The sequence below is a fragment of the Chlorocebus sabaeus genome, chromosome 10 (assembly GCF_047675955.1).
Source record: "Chlorocebus sabaeus isolate Y175 chromosome 10, mChlSab1.0.hap1, whole genome shotgun sequence".
Classification (NCBI taxonomy): domain Eukaryota; kingdom Metazoa; phylum Chordata; class Mammalia; order Primates; family Cercopithecidae; genus Chlorocebus; species Chlorocebus sabaeus.
The window spans coordinates 42842809-42861189 of NC_132913.1; positions in this window are offsets into that span (position 1 = coordinate 42842809).

An 18381-nucleotide genomic window follows, 5' to 3' on the forward strand; every position below is an offset into this window, starting at 1 on the left:
AGGGAATGAAGGTTATATTTTTCATGCTTTGAAATGTTTTCCATAATCCTAGGACCTAAGATGACTCTATCTGAACTTATGACACCAGTTGGAAAAAGAAATAATGAGTTCAATCAAATACTTTGAACCACTTTTGAACACCTTGCTGATGTAAATTTTATCCACAAAATTCAATTAAGTAAATAGGATATTTTAATTAATAAAGAATATGATAGACTAAATAAATCTCATTTTTAATTGTTTGTAATAACAAGTACATGCATTTGCTTCTAAGCTAAGGTATGCCGAACAATCAAGAGTGAAGATCTTGGTATGCTAAAAAGCAAAAAGATTGGCAGTAGGAAGCTTAGTTTATTTTTACCTCTACAATTTATTAGCTCTGCAATATTGTACATTTCATTAACCTCTCTGTGCCTCACTTTCTGTACCTAGATAGGAGTTGAAGTTGAAGGATTTCTAAATTTTTTATAACAATGTGATTCTCCAAGGAAGAGTATAGTTCCTTAATAATAAGCAAAAATGCCGGCCGTGGTGGCTCATGCCTGAAATCCTAGCACTTTGGAGGCCAAGGCGGGCGAATCATCCGAGGTAAGGGGTTCAGGACCCCTTGACCAACATGGAGAAGCACAGTCTCTACTAAAAATACAAAAATTAGCCAGACGTGGTGGCGCGTGCCTGTAATCCCAGCTACTTGGGAGGCTGAGGCAGGAGAATCACTTGAACCCAGGAGTCAGAGGTTGCAGTGAGCCGAGATAGCGCCACTGCACTCCAGCCTGGAAGGCAGAATGAGACTCCGTCTCAATAATAATAATAATTAATAATAACAAGAAGAAGAAGAGGAAGAAAGAAAGAAAAAAACCCTACTGTGTATGTCATTTTCACCTTGATTTGATTTGATTTCTCTGCTCATAGATTGAAATGCTTTAATTTGTGAGTATGTTATACTGGTTAGGGATGTGGATTCTGCAGACTCCCTGGGGTTGAATCCTTGCTCTCTCATGAAATAGATGTGTAATCTAGTATGTTTTTAAAATTTCTCTACACCTCAGTTGTCTGATCTGTAGGGGATAATGATAGAATACATACATTTTCATGGGGACTGAATTTGCACATGTAAAAATGCTTCAATGGCTTCTGACATATAGTAAGCATTCAATAAATATCAGCTATATTTATCTTGTTCAATATTTTATTCATTTTACCTTTGACCTCGTTTTGGGATAAGAACAATATAAAAATGGAGTTAAAAGTCTGTGTCTTCTTAAAAGCATTACCCTACATTAATGTGCCTGTATAGAAGAGATGATAGCTGTATATAAAAAGAGTTTTAGGATACTTTTCAAACTAAAAGCATTTCAACAGGTAGAATTGTAAAAGTTGATTGTCTATGCTTCACTCTGTGATTTTTTTTAATACAAAAATTTGACTTTTCTTCTTTGATTCATATAATAGACTTTCTTAATTTTGAATATATACCCAGAAATGAACTTAGACATACAGTATAAAGTATATATAAAATATAACAGGAAATACTGCCTAGAAATAACAGCTCTACATATTGATCTAAATTTGAATCAATCATCGTTTCAGGTTTTATAATTGCTAATGAAAAAGAGGATTTTTCCAAAAGCCACGACTTAGAAACAACTTCAAATTGTTTTCCCTGATCACATGCCACAGTTTCCACAAATACCACATGATTAAATCCTTTAAATAATGCAGCACTTTTGGGTATCTAAAATAAATGCATGAAAGTGGCAACTTTGTCCAAACACCTTAAACATGTCTTTTTTTATTCTTGCTTTCTTTTCTGATCTGGATCTGGCTGCCAGTGCACATGAAAGAAATTACAAAAGCTTCTCAGTCACTGCGACTCAGGTTCCTTTTGCACTACAGCATTTGTCATTGCCAAAACAGCAGAGTTTAATTAAGTGTTGTGAGCAGCCTAGTGAGAAACACACTTTAAATTAAACCTCTGTACATGCAGCTATTGGTTCTTTACCTCCTGAACAATCAGCGGGGTGTTAGGCATAAATTCCGTCTCTCAAGGGAAACGTAGCTCCACGCACCTCTAGCAATTCATAAATGATCCTGCTTTCTCAGAACCATATCTTATTAAAGCACATTTAATTATTTCTAAGTTTTAAACACCGATAGATGAAGGCGATAATTAATGTGCCTACCACTAAACATTTTATTTACTCTTGATATATTAATGGTATTATCAAGAAAATATGCTACAGTTTCAGGTTTAACAAAATTACATGGCAAATTATCTTTTGATGCATCAAGCAATCGGTAATACAGTGGAATAAATTATTTTAACACCTCAGTAGTAATGGATGAGTAAAAGAAAGTAAACATTTTAATTTTCAGAATGTTTTTGCAATTACACATTTCAGAAGACAGTTAAATCAATGATCCAAGTGTTTGGAATTTTAGAAACAGAAACAAAAACAATTTAGAAGGGTAACTTGTGGGCTTTGGGTTTCTTACATGTAAGAGATGTATCAATGTAACTGATCTCATCACAGCAAAGTTCTGGTACAAGGTTTGGATGAAAAAAATACTGTTTCTGAAAATTATATTTTGATGTGCTCAGTCACACAAACTTTCAAATTTATATTTTTGCTTACGATAAAAAAGTTAGCATGCACATTTTACATACATTTGACTAAATACAGTCTCATAAAATAATGGTGATTTTTTTTCTAAACTGGACAATCTATCAGTGCAAGTGAACAGTCAGGATAGATGACTAAATTCATAAAATATTCTTGACTTGTTCAACAACACCATGGGGCAATTTCACACTCTGAAGGACATTCTCAGTGCAGGCCTTCTACACAAAGATACAGAAAAGATTAAAAGATGATCTATTATTCACTAGAATTAGGCACGTGTATTTCTCCTCCATTAATCTGGCTCCTCTAACTTCCATGTTTGGTAAATTTCAATAAAGTTGATGCTGCTATGTGCTGTCCATTGATTTGGAAGTTCTTGCCTAGAACTTTTGAAACGAAGGAAAAAATGAAAAGATAATAACAATATTATTTTTCATACACTTATTTATCGATATTTTTACCTAGAAGACTCATCTCCAAAATCGCTGTTGACACTGTGATTTTAGTCTTTTCATTCTGTGAAACTTACAAGTAGGTAAAGTAGATTTCGGTGATTATCCTTAAATATGCAAGAGATACACAAACACACTAGTACTCATTTGAAACTAATTTGAAGTCTAAAATATTTCTGGATTAAAGTACCTTGAAGGATATTAATTGACTTAATTTCATATAATTTATCTTAGAAACCTGTAGTTGTTAATTAAAATTAATTGGTTCATATGTGTTGTTTTACTTTTTGATAAGGGCTTCAAAGAGAATATGTGTGTTTAATTATTTTAGGAATGTATCCTAGATGCTAATAATTTACGCAGTTCTTGTAAAATAGTTAATGACTACTGACATCAATAGATCTGAATGAATTGATAACTTCACATTTTTCTATTTATGTATCATTTCTCCAGAGTCCTCTCAATGCTGTACATGCAGTCCCCCCACATGGCTATTTATCTTTTCTTCCACTTTCTTTACATTCTCCATTTCCTCCACTTTGTTTATTCTCCAGTATTCTCACTCTTATTGCAATTGAGAATAGCAGTGAAAAACAAAGCCATAGCACAAAAATCTGGTTTGGAACACACAAAGTTAAAGTTGCTATATAAGAAAAAGGGTAATTTAGGGAAGTTGTAGGTCAATTTGTTTAATCAATGGCAACCTCTGCTTGAAAATATTTTCCTTTCACATTCCTAAATTATTTCACTTGTTGGTTTTACACATTTCACCAATGAGAGATTAATTTGTTTTAATAAGCACTCTCTTTAAAAATGAAAATACCTTTGGGAGCGCTTAGTGACTAATACTTCTTACCTTAATATGAATAGGTTCAATTATGCTGTGTCCCTCTAACCTTCTAGCTGGTATCTGCTGCCCTGAAAGAATGGGGGTTTGGGTGGTAAAAAAGACATAGTCATTAATTCTAAAGCTTATCATGGTTTGAAGAATAAGTTATGGAGGAGGGGAGAGAAGGTGTTTCCTGTCATTGTGCCCAAGAGCTAAGATTCCAAGCTAGATTTTCTTGGTTTGGATTCCAGATCTACCACATTAATTGTGTAGGAGTGGACAATTTAATTAGCTGAAAGTGTCCTAGGTAAAATAGGGATAATAATACTATTGCCCATTTCATAAGGTTGTTTTGAACATTAAATGAGTATAAAATGGGTATACAATTCTCAGCACAAAGAAAATTTTTAAAAATGATAGCCTATTCTATTTTACCTTTTTGGTGAGAAAATTATCAGGCAATCAAACATTAACATTCTTAAGTCAGATGAAATAAAGATTTTTTAAAATGCTTATCATTTGAGTTCTTCTCCAGCCTAGCTTTTAATGCAAAATTACAAACGTTCCATGGCAAAGCCTCAGCCTAGGCTCATTCTGCAATTGCTTTTGCATTCAGCCTCAAGTAATTTGGTGTTTCTTCCTTCCTATTACTGCATTAGCTCCATCTCTTGCCTCAAGCCTGGTTTTTCCTTTTTATATTATGTGCCTTAAGGAATCTCTCAGTTCCAGTGTTGGACACTGACAGTAGAGTTGGCAAAAGCTGCAGCCGGGGCATAGAGATCAGATGAGTTTAGAATTGAAAGGAGTTAGAAGGTTAGAGAAATTCAGGGCTCAAAATAGAAAATTTCAAGAACCAGGACCTGAAATCAGTAATCTGCGGTCTTTCTGTCTCAAAGATAGTGCTAAAGTATTTAGGGTAGCTGGACTACATGGATACATATGAGCCAAGCTTAAGCCCTAATCCAAACTTTGAAAAATATACAATCGTTCAAAACAAATAATGTGCTAATAAAATTTTAGTATACAATTTACTTCTGAGAAGTGCTATAATTTAAAGGATAAAGTCCTAAATATCAATTTTGGAAAAATTGGTTTAATGTTATAACATAGAACAGAAAGGACAATAAAGTAGGGCAATGGGGAGATGAGGAAATAAATGAGTAAGGTCCTGTAAGTTGTCATTTTCAACCAAGAGTCAGTCTAACAAATCAGAAACTATTGTTTAATATTCTGCATTGGCCGGGCGCGGTGGCTCATACCTATAATCTTAACGCTTGGGAGGCCAAGGTGGGTGGATCATCTGAGGTCAGGAGTTCGTGACCAACCTTGCCACTGTAATGAAACCCTGTCTCTACTAAAAACACAAAAATTAGCTGGGCGTGGTGGTAGGCACCTGTCATCCCAGCTAGTCCGGAGACTGAGGAAGGAGAATCCTGTGAACTCGGGAGGAGGAGCTTGCAGTGAGCTGAGATCGCGCCATTGCCCAGCCTGGGAGATAGAGAGAGACTCCATCTCAAAACAAAAACAAACAAACAAACAAACAAAAAAAACAAAACAAAATTCTACATCATAATTTTCAATAGCTTCAACTTTCTAGCCATTCATTGTATGAAATCCTCTAACAAAAAAATATTCTGATAAAAATTTTCTTTCTTTTCTTTCCAATATTCCTTTATTATTACGATTTTAGGTAAAAAGTTATTTGAAGCCATTGAAATAAGTTATTTGATATAAGAAAAAAGAAGAAAGTAAAGTATAATGGCCACCTCTTGATCTTGCTACATGATACCCACTCCCTGGAGTAACCAACGATAAGAGATGGATGAAATCTATCCACACAAATCACTGTATTTACAAAACTTATACAAACAAATTTATATTCAAAATGTTTTAGTAAAAATTAAACTTTAATACTTTTCTTTTTACTCTGCAATTTGCTTTAAGAAATTACTACATATTTCATGGACATTGTGTTAGATTATTGCACATGCTCTTCTTTCATGCATAGGGCTTTAACAAAATTTATTCAAATATTTTTCCTTTTTAAAAAAACATTCAAAATGATTTCAGTTGGGAGCACTTCAAATCCCCCCCCCCAAATTATTTGTTTTATTTGTATAGGAGAGATGTTCTAAAGGTGTTAAAAAAAACTACTGCCATTTTCAGTTGAGATAGATACTATCACTTCAGCTTTGTAAAAGTTTGGAACAATTCATATTCTCTCTAATAGAATAGGGAGTTTCCAATTCCTCACACTATTCCCAAGTCTGGCTTTGAAACAGTAGTTAAGGCAGCTTCTATTAACTGATCTAAGTATATCAAAGGATATATTAAACAGTTCTGCTGAACTCATTGCCATGCAATATGTGGCTTTGCTTGGAAATATAAACAAATTTCTGAAGTATTTTAATTTATCTAACTCTAGAGAGAAAACAAAAACACTCATCTACTGAATGTCCCTGGAATGAGATAACTAGTGAGACAAGAGGGAATCAGGACAAAAAGTGGCTTTAGGGATTCTAATATTCTTTCATAATGTGCGCTCTTAAAATAATTCAAACCACATGCAACATAAATAAATTGTTTCAGCAGTGTCTTATTTTTTCTAAGTCCCTCCAAATTGTAAAGAAATACTAAAATTTATGTACCTTATCCATATTATCAAAATGGCTATCTCGATGAGTACACAACAACACCGAGAGAGGGTTTTATAATACACCTAACCATTCATTATTTTTCTTTTTCATCACAGAGGGGAAAAAACATGGTAAGAATTGTATATGTTCTACTTACACTAATTATCAAGAAGAAAATTTTACTTCTGTAAAATGGGGATGTTAATATTAACCTACACTTTTAATACTTGAACTAATTAATGATCACTAAAAATACAGTGTCATGTGTAAACTATTTAATTTTGTAAAAGGATTACATCTAATATAACTGCAATGAAAATGTCTGAGCAAATTATATTTTTCCATAATATTGCCCTTATGCAGTACAAATGTATAATTGTAAATTCTTATCAAAAAGAAAATTATAACTATCTCTCTGGGCCATATGAATTTTGACCATATAAGTTACTTAGTTGCTATTATGCTATATATTTAATGTTTATATTTAGGATTGCTCTACAAAAACAAATGCTATCACTCATCACACATTAACAATTTTTAGCATTTTGAAAAATTATATTTAAAATCTATGAAAATATTCACATATTTTTCAAAAAGTTGTATGTGCATATATGTTTTTAATTAAATGTATAATATATAATATGTGTCATATATACATATTAGATTTTAATTACATTATGATAAATGATTATTTAATAAATACATATTAAGAACCATTAGGTATATGTCCCTGGATCAGAGAACTGAATGAAACATGCTCTTTTTGTTCAAAGAACATACTTTCTAAGAAAACATGTAAAAATAATTTTAATAAAATATGAAAATTGCTCTGATAGATGTATGATAGAATAGTTTCATTAATGGCTTCATTCTTTACCTTTCTCTGAATCCACATGACTTAGGAATTTTCTCCTTGAAGGTGCAGTACATTTCCTCAACTCATGTGACTTGTTTCATCAATTGGATGAGGTAGAGGTGACAGTGTGTCATTTCTGAACCTAGGTTTTAAGAAGTTGTGGATATTTTTACTTGTCCTCATTTGCACCTCTACTATTATCATAAAGACACATTAAGGCTAACCTACTGTTAGATGATGTGGCAAGAAATAGCAGAAGAATCTTACTAGTTTTTTCAGCTGATACCAGCCCACATTCCCTAACTACCATCTGACATGCAGAGACAGGAACAAATCCAGCCAAGATCAGCAAAGCCGTCTTGATACCCTAATTAATTATTGTTGCCATTGAGGTTTTGTATTTGTTACACAGCATTATTATGACAATGAGTAGCTTATATAATGCTTAGAGAATGATTAAATATTCCTATGTTAGTTGGGGTAAGAGGATAAAAATGAAATCACAAGGTAGATTAGGGAAAAGACAAGGCATTTCAAGTATTATGTACAATATGTCTAAATCCATGACAGTACCTTATGACTTATTGAGGGACAGGTAAACAGTTTCTTCTTGCATTGAGTATTTGGAGATGAAGGCTAGACTTATAGAAATTAAAAAAAACATAGACATTTAGATCATCATTCAATATGATATAACAAATAAAAAAATCAAGAATGAGAGAAGTAACCAGATTTTAATTTTAGAAAGATCAGATTATTATTACATGAAATGCAATTGAAAATAGGAGAACTTCATAAGCCTCTATATTATTCCTCTCTATATAGGCAACAGTAGAGATAGAGAAGCAAACAGATGTAAGATATATTAAGAGATAAAATGAACTGGAATTTTTATCTATTAAATAAAAAGTGAAAACATGATTAAGTGACCCTTAGCTATTTATCTTCAGTAGCTGAGACAAAAAAATTAAAAGATGAGTTCTAGGGAAGGTAGACTCTTATATGTTCATGAAGTCTAAGAGAAGAAACTAGTGCATTCAGTTCTGAACATGATTAAGGGTCCTGATACATTCAAGTTTACATGCCCATTGACTCCATAGATCTGGAGAAGACAAGGAGATCTGTGATCTGGATATAGATTAAAAAGTAGTTTACACATATAATAGTAGAAACCATGTGCTTCTTTGAGATTCCTCAAAACATAGGAGAATAATGAAAATAAGTATACAATGGAAAGTATAATATAAAGATCTAAGTACTCAATAAGACTTTTTAAATTGCTGTACAAATTGCCCCCTTGCAAGATACTGGGAGATGGAAAAAAACACTGGCTATTAATAGTTGTTTTACCTGCCATGTTGTAAAATGGTACCCTGATAACTTCACTATACTTATCTATCACTATAAACTCTGCAATATTGAGAGTATAGTTCAAACTTAAATTTAGTGCTAAATTATTTGTCTTCAGCAATCACTGCTGCCAGTTCTTGTTAGGGAAGGGTCTGCAGCTGTGAAGTAGAATAAAGTTACCGGAAAATTATACAAAGTTTCAAGTGCACAGACTTCCTTCCATATATGTTCACCTTAACTATTTAGTTAAAGCATCTCTTGTTTGACTGGGTCCCCAAATTCACCCTCACTGTCTTTTCGTAGTTTGGCATATTTATAGCACAAGATCAAAAACTGTCCAACAATATATTTTAAACATTTTAAAATATTTCAGATAAACATGTTCCATGTTTCATCAGATTTCCTTTCCTATGCATTGGAGATTTAACCATTAGGCTCTGATTTTTTAAAAGACTAAATTGCCCAGATGTTTTCAGGACCACTAGAGGGTATACCAAGGAAGACAGCACGAAACATTACAGTAATATAAATTTTTGTCCATACACATTTATAGAAAAACCAGAGGAAGCAACCAAATTATATATAATTTGCCTATTGTCTCTTAAAGGGATTTTTATTTAGTGCATAAATATTGGCTTTCTATTAGTTCAATGGTTCTCAATGGGATGAGACTGTTTAGGAAATTTGTAAGGTTGTTTTTCATATTGATGGAAGAGCATTACTGTCATTTGTGGATGAGAACCAGGTATGCTGAATATTCTATAACGCTCTCTGTTGCTGAGGGAATTTACAAATCTCCACAGCCATTATGTAGGCAAAGGTACTTATAAAGGGAAAAGGGGATTGAATAGGTATGAGATATTTAGATTGGCATCACTGTTCTCTATGATACCGTAATGCAAGACATTACTTATTTGACTACCTACAAAGCTTTACAGCACAAAGAGTGTATCTTAATACATACAAATTAAAACCATTAGGAGGCCTAGGAATCCCAAGGAAGAAAATAAATGAATCTAACGGTATTGTAAATATATAAAACAACCTTAAGGCAGAGGGTGGAGAGAAAAGGTGCTGACCTAAGTAAGTTAGGAAATAAGTGGAGTCTGCAAAGCAAAAGCCCAAAGAAAATTGCACAACAGCCCTATACTACAGCTGATAGAGTATTTTCCCCCTTAAGGGGTACATGTTAAAATTATAATACTGCTATACAAGTAGACTAAAATTGAATGATTAAGTTACTGGATGATAGCTAATGAGCTCCACGTTTTTCATTGTTAGAGTCGAAGCCAGAATAATTCATATGGTATGTGCTAATGAATTAGAGTTGAAGATATCACTCTGAATTCATCTTTAGCTTAATTTAGATGCAGATGATTACCTGTGTGTGTGTGTGTGTGTGTGTGTGTGTATGTGTATGTGTAGACAGGGGATTAGTATACACAATATACACCAATTAGTATACACAAAACTCCTGTTTTGTCATTTGAGAGTGCCTGCAAGCAACGGCATCCTAGTAGCAATGAAAACAACTAATATCCTTATATTGGTTTCTATACCTTTCTCCACCTAAAAGGAACCAGGGCGCCTTGGAGAAATGTCTGATTCTAGGACTAAGCAAAAAGCACACACAATAAGCCCGGAGCATGTTGTAGTATCAGAAATTAAGAAAAGACTCAGAAAACAAAATAGAACAAATTCCTACACCGATGGGGGTATAACAAAGGAACATAGGAACCAACTAAAGAAGCTGCCAGTGACCAAAGCTGGAGCAATTTGAGCAGCAAAATAAATAAAATAGTTTGAGATTACAACCTAAAATTTAAAATTAGTATCAATGTGCTCATACTGCTATACATAAGTAATTGAATAGTTAAATAAGTGGGGGGAAAAAGGCAAATCTACTATGAAGAATTTCAAATAATTTGTGTAAATACTTCACCTTTGAAGATGAGGAGCATAAGTCTGTGCTCTTTAAGTGTGGACTCTGCACAGTGACTTCCTTCTAAGAAAGACACTATGGAAAGGGGGTTAAGTGAATGAGTTACTTTATAGTGGAGAAAACTATTTGTCTCTTAGCCAGATGATTACAGTCAATATCAAGAGTGTTAAATCACTTTAATAGTATGTACTTATGATATGTTGTTCCCTCCCAAAGATGTATAACCTTAAAAACATCAGAAAAATTCCAGTAGAATGGCATCCTTCAAAACTGACAAAATACAAAACCGTCAAGGTTGTCAAAAACAAAGTCTGAGAAATTGCCACAGCCAAGAGGAGTCTAAGGAGACAAGGTTAGATGTAATATGTTATCCTGGATGGGATCTTGAAATGGTAAAAGACATTAGAGAAAAACTAAGGAAATCTGAATAAACTATAGACTTTAGTTAATTACAATTCCTTAATGTTGCTTTATTAATTGAAACAAATGTACCATACTAATGAAAGTATTAATGATATGGAAAATGGGTGAAGGGATCATATCAAAAAACTCTCTGTACTACCTTTTCAACTTTTCTACAAATATAAAAGTGTTCTAAAATGTAAAGTCTATTAAAGATACTTTTAATTATCAGAACATAAAACATAATTCTGAGTTTAATTGAAACAAAAATTCATTTTTCAAAGTTTGAATATGCTCTGATTTGTTAAAGATGGCAAGTCCATGAATATTAAGGGAAGATTATGTTGTTTTGTTCAGAACATTATCTGAGTTGCACATCATTTTGTTAAATCACCAATAGCAATATTGCTTGTGGCATTTGATTTGTCAATCTAAAGCACCTGTATCTATCTCCATTTGCAATTATCATATTCACAGTGATTCTATTATTATGGGCAAAAATCTGATGATTTCATTATGTTGACAAATGCCCAAGCATTTACATATATAAATAAAAATATCTTAATAAGAAATTATTTTGTTTTTCCTTAATATTAGTGCGTTATATTGATAGTTTAAGTAATATGATTCTAGATAGAGGAGATAACATTTAGATTTTCTTTCAGACTATTGAATGGAGTGCTACATTTCAGGGTAATCCCAGCAAAATATCCATTAAAATGAGGGAGGTGTGTCTAGAACTGAGCCCTGTGCTTAATGACAAACATATACAATAGGAAATGATGGCAATAGAGATAATTTGATGATCAACCTATTTCTTTTCAAGAGACCCTCAACATATTAAGACCTGTGTGCTATACATGGTTTAGACACTGTATCTAATAATAAATAATGTATAATTATTTTAACTATCATAAAAGTCAAACTAAGCATCAGGTAGGTTAAGTAGACGCATTTCGCAAAACAATTATCTGATTGTAAAAGTTTAAATGTACAACAGAAATTATGAAATTTGGAGGTAATTACAATACAGTGTAGTATGTTGACTTGTATCATGTTTTTCCTTTTCTAAGGAGAATCTCTTACACCCTGACAATTTGGAGACAATGTTGAAAGAACTTTATAATTAGGAAGAAATCTGCTGTGAGGTCATCTGGTACAGAGATTCTTAAAAAGGCATGTGTATATGAATTTTCTAGAGCTCACATAAAAATGCAGAATTGGGTCCAATAAGACTTAGGTGAGGCCCACATTTCTTCATTCAGGTGTTTCTGATGCTGCTGGTTACACAGGTTCTTTCATCACACTTGGAGGTGCAAGATCTTTATTTTGTGCAAAATGGATAGAAGTCTGATGTCAAAGATGAGATTTCATTGGATCACCCTCTGCCCTGAGGAAGAACAGGCACCACTCTAGCATATGGCAGTTCACATTTTTGTCTACAATTTGTATGACAAAAGAATGAGGCTGACAACATAGCAATTTGCAGAACAAGGAGCTAGAACCTTTAAGAAAAGAAATTCAAACTGTCATTTACCAGAAGGAGCAATAAAGAAAAGTGACCAAAGATCAACAAGGGAATTTCTACAACAATATGTCTTTAAAGATATAAAAGTTCAGATGGGCAGAATGAGATCCTAGGGTCATGGTGGGTCACTATGTTGAAAGCACATTGTGAGAAGCAGTGAAGCCAATAGTGTGCATGCATAGCCGTCTAGATAAAACTGTAGAACTGTCTGCATCCACAGAGAACAGACCACTGGCAGTGCAGTGTTCAGTATGGAAGTTCACAACTGCAAAAGCATGTGGAGGATGCAGGAGTGACTGAGAAGGGAATACTTCATAAGATAGCACAGGTTGCAGTGAGGCTGAAATAGAAAGTTATGACACAATTAATTAAAATATAAGTGGAAATTTGTTTTAAAGCAACTGGACAAATCTAACACACATGTAATTGTGGCAGTTTTAATTATTGGCACTCTTTCTTGTTCCTGGGAGCTTGTACCAAGTTATTCATTCAAGGTCTGTCTGGAATGTCACTTCTCTCAATAATTGGTTGTCTCATTTCTTTATTTCATTGAGGTCTATGATAAACTATCATACCCTCAGAGAGACTTTCTCTAGCTATCCTACCTAAAATAATGCCCCCTTTTACTCACTCTTTTTCTATCATACTTTATCATTCATGAGTCCCTCTGATTTTACTTGTGTGGGTGTGTGCATTCAACCATACTAACTTATTTACTTATTTTTTATTGGCTATTTTCCCCACTTGAATGCAAGCTTTATGACAACTGAACATTGTATTTTGTTTAGTCTAATCTCTTTTTCATCTAAGAGAGGCTAACACACAGCGGTTATTCAATAAATTCTTGTTGACTAGTGAATGAGTGAATGTATCTGTGCTTTATTATTGACCAAATGATACTACAAGTTAATCACAATATGAATTGTTGAAAGAATATGTGAAATAGTCATGGGATCTATCATCAGTGCACTCTTAGTAGGAGGAAAAGTTTTAGTTGAATAGTAATCATTTAGCTGTCTCAAAATAATTATGTCATAGACATTATTTTCTTTTATTACATAAATAAAAAGTTCGACCCCAGCAAAGCTAGGACTGGCGAGAGCTCTCAGGGTTATATACGATAATATTCCATGAGAGACCAAATTATAAACATGCGCATATGTTAGGAAGCTCTTTTCAGAGAAAGTGTTTCATATTTGAACAATCCCTTGCTGTTACTAGGCATAAGAGCTGTATCCTAACTGCACTGCTGAATTTGGGCTTCCTGCTGGGAGCACAGCAAGTGCCCTCTTTGAGAGTGAGGAGGCTGAGAATCTCACACCAACAGGAATGAGTGCTTTGAAATTAACTGGTGTTTGGAAATTGATCTGGTAGGTAACAATCTTCTATATCTAACTTGTGATTTATTCTAATTTTAAATTTTTAACACATACCTTCTGAAACATAGATGACTTCTGTAGTTGTGCAATGCTAGGCCTGGCAACCACTTTGTAGATTTCTCCCTTAGAAACTGACTTACTTTGTGTGTTAGTTATACAAATACAAACCTCCTATTATATGTTTTGTATTTCAAATTTTATTAATTTTTAAAGGTATATAATTAATAAATTCTCATAAATTGAGTACATCAATAAATCCAGAGAGGAGATGTATGTATTAATTGTAATCTTATACAAATTTGCAGTCTTGTAAATATGATTAGTGATAAATATTTTTTAAAAGAAAAGATAAAAACTAAAACATCCAAACAAACAAAATTAACTACTGAGAAATGGTCAAGCCTATTGCTGCTTTTCCAGAAATCTCTTTCATTTACTTATTACTATCAATCTGCAAATGGTGATAGGTTTTCAAAATGATTTGTTGTGTTTGTTATTGCTTGCTTATTTTCTAAATTTGACTCATGTTGTTTCTTTTGTGAGAAGTGGGTTTATATCAAGTAAACTCCATCAATCTATGGGTTCCAAAACATGAACTTGGCCTTTCATACAGGAATGTATGGATTTTAGTGACATGTTGTTAGCATTTCCTGTTAAAGTAAAATCCTGGCAATGATTCTAGCTAAGATTCTCAAAGAGAGACCTCTCTGTTAATGTGTTCAATCTTCAAACTAAGTGATGGGTGAAGGAAAGAAACAAGTACATCAAACTCAAAAATGTCCAGTATATCAGTCTCAAAAGAAAGACAGAAATGTATTATATTTTAGAACATAACCTATGTCTGCTGCTCAGAAATGCAGTCAGGCTTGAATAGATGGAATGTATTTTAAAAATCGCTGTAAAAAAATCTGTATATTTACCAAGTGGAATGTTTTAACAAACAATATGTTGATTAGACTCAGGGTCAGCTGTCATTTTACTAAGATGAACAATAAATAGAAAGTGACCCACGAAAGATCAACAAGGGAATTTCTACAACAATATGTCTTTAGGGATGTAAGATGTTGAGACTGGCAGAATGAGACCTTAGGGCTGTGGTGGATGACTATGCCCAAAGCACATTGTGAAAAGTGGTGAAGTCAATAGGGTATATGCTTTGGAAACAATAGCTTAATAGAAATTACTTAATGTAAACCCAGTTCTCACAAAAGAAGCAACAAGAAGGCAAATGGTGTCATTAAAACAGATATAAAAATGATAATAGATTATTTAAAAGTTCATGTCTTCATCATTGAGTGGTTCAGATGAGTTCTAATATATCCCAGAAATATGTCTTCTTTAGGGATCATCATCAAGTTGAGACAACTAACGATCCTGTTATATCAGGAAAAGGATGAGTTTTCTTCTCCTAAATAACCAAACATAGCCAATGTATTAAAAGAATTAATCATTTCATACAGGCAAAAGTGGTGAATTTATTTTCATTTAGACAAAATAAAATCAAACACTGTCTATGGAATAACATTTTCATTATTAAGATGGCTTAGTTGATAACACCGAGAAAAATATTTGGGATCCAGTTTCTTCAACCACAAATGTATATAGTCTATGCTTAAATTCTTTTATTTAGAATGAGAGTTATTGAAATATAAGTTAATATCGTGAGATAGAAACTGCTATTATTATTATCATGGTGCCATTTTTATAAACAAGGACATCATCAGAATATTCACCATTTGTTTCAGTTATCTATTGCTATGTAACAAACCACAACAAAGCCTAGTGGCTTAAAATAATAACTATTTATGTACTAATGACTTTGTATTTAAGGCTGGCTCAGCTGGGTGATTTTTTTCTGCTTTTATCTTGTGTTACTCACGTGGAAGGAGTCACTGGAGGTGCAATTGGGGCTGGAGGATCCAAGATGAGTTTGGTAGTTAATGTGGCCATTAGTAGGAAGTCTATAATCTCTTCCACATAACCCCTTTGACAGGACAGCCCAGGTTTCATACAACATGGCAGTAGTGTTACAAGAGCATTATCATAGAAACTTTTAAAGCCTTTTTAGATTTAGGCCCAGAAGTCACGTACAGTCACTTCTTCTCATTCCGTTGGTCAAAGCTGTTTACAAGGCCAGCCCAGATTCAAGAGGTTGAAAAATAGAATCACTTCTGATGAGAGGACTAGAAATGAATTCGTGGTCATGTTGAATCTTCCCAATTTCTATTTGCTTTAATACAACATGTTCAAATATTTTATTTTGGAAAATTTAAACTCATATCATAAAAAATGGGATAGAGTATAATATTATTTATGTGTTGTATAGCCCCTAGTGTGCTTCAAGCACTAAAAAGTGCTTGAAGATTTTATTTATTGGGAGGAAAATATACGGGAAAGCACTGTTATTTAAAAATGGTACCTGGTTTGCAATTAGTTAGGTGTGAGTTGATTATTTTTCGATAGCCTTAATGACAAATATTAATTTTACAATAGTAATTTTCACAGAAAACTAGATTTTAATGACTCTACAATTATTTCTCACAATTTTTAATAGACTTTAATATAATGCAAGGAAAAGCCTCTGATTTTAATGTGCATATGAAGGATCATGATAAATAATGCAACTTACTATACCTAAATCTTTGAAATTTTATATTGTACGACTGATGCAGTTGGTATCTGGACTGCATTTTTAAAAACACTGATTTAAGAAATAAGCTCATCAGAAGACAATCCCCAGAAATATAAGTAATAGGAACAGGAGTTAAAATAATCGCGTTTTGACTGGTAGATGGTTTATTGTTTAAGACATTTCTCAGTTCAATCTATTACTATTATTATAAAAATCAGTCATAAAAATTTAAAAGCAATTCATGCTTTTGGTAAGAGATAAAGCTAAAAGATAATGCAAAGTTCTCTCCAACTTTGTAAATATGGAGATTTGAGGGAATAATAATAAGAAACTGAAATTAGCTCAAGGTGTGAAAACTCAGTTTCCTATCATATGACTCATTGAAAACCAGGACTTGTTTTATTTTCTGAGTTTAATTATTTGCTGATGAATAAATTATTATTTATGGAAGTTAGGGAGATAAAGTGGTAATTTTCGAATACATAAATTACCAAATATAAAAACGTCTCCAAGTTTAAGCAGATGTTATATCCATAAATCCTCCCAATGAGTGTAGGAATCAAAGTAGTCCAAGTTCAAGCCATGTGTGCGACATGCCATATGGACTACAACAAGCAAGTCCAGAAGCGTAAGTTAGCATAACTTAAAAAATAAATAAAAGCTTTAAGTTGGAAATCCTATGACTTTTGTGGTTTTTATCTCCTTTGGGCTTCACGAACATCATTATAACATGTTAATTATCCCAGTGTTTGTGTTTACATTTAAATGGCAAATAGTGGTATTTCTTCCCACTTTTTTATTTCATTTCATTATAATTAACAATCACCCAAAATGTTTACATTGCTATTCTTAATATTCTGGGAAATTAACATAAAATGCCACCATGACTCAAAAGTTGTCAATAATTATCTTTTCTAGTAGTGTTCTATTTATACATTGTATATGAAAGTTGATTTTCAGAAAGGCTTTTATTTCTGTGAAATAGAAATGCTGAGTCTCTGTAACCAAAACAGATAGGCAGTGCTTTCATGTACATGAATATATTTAAATACAGCCTTAAATAGGTCATTCTCTTCAGATTTTGCATCTTAGTGTTGGACGTTTAGCATGACAGTCAAGTTCTTGGGAGACTCGGGGTTAAAAAATACACATAGCCGTTTACATGAACCTTAAACAAACTTGCAGCAGCATTTTTCTTTCGGCCGACTGACATTTTTCTTTATGTTTCGTCAGTTATATCTGAGTGATCAGACAGCCACTACACGTGGTACACCCACCAGGATTATTATCTAGACCAAAGGCCCAAAGCTCATTGTAGCAAGCATGTAATTCTTTACAATGTATGCCACGTTAACTGTGTTGGGTTATCTATTCAACAGCTGACTGAGCTGGGCTCTCAAGCTCTTCTCAACAACCATGTAAGAAGCGATGACAATTGTACTACTTCATAACAGCTGCATGGAACTCTGACACACACTTCACAGCAACCAGTCATCTATATAAACCAATTTCAGGAGCAAAATTGCATGGTGCCTCCACTCTGTTATAAACACAATGATATCCACTCAAAGCTGATAAATGCACTACATTTCTCTGCAGCTTAAAAGAATAAGTTCCTTGCATCTGAGATTTCCTTCCCACAAATTGTCTTTTTTTTTTTTTTTCTCCCAGCCATTAATTTAAAACTTTACAAAGAACAAGACCATTCAGATTTTGAATTTCCGTAAAATAAAGAAATTTCAGTATTAACA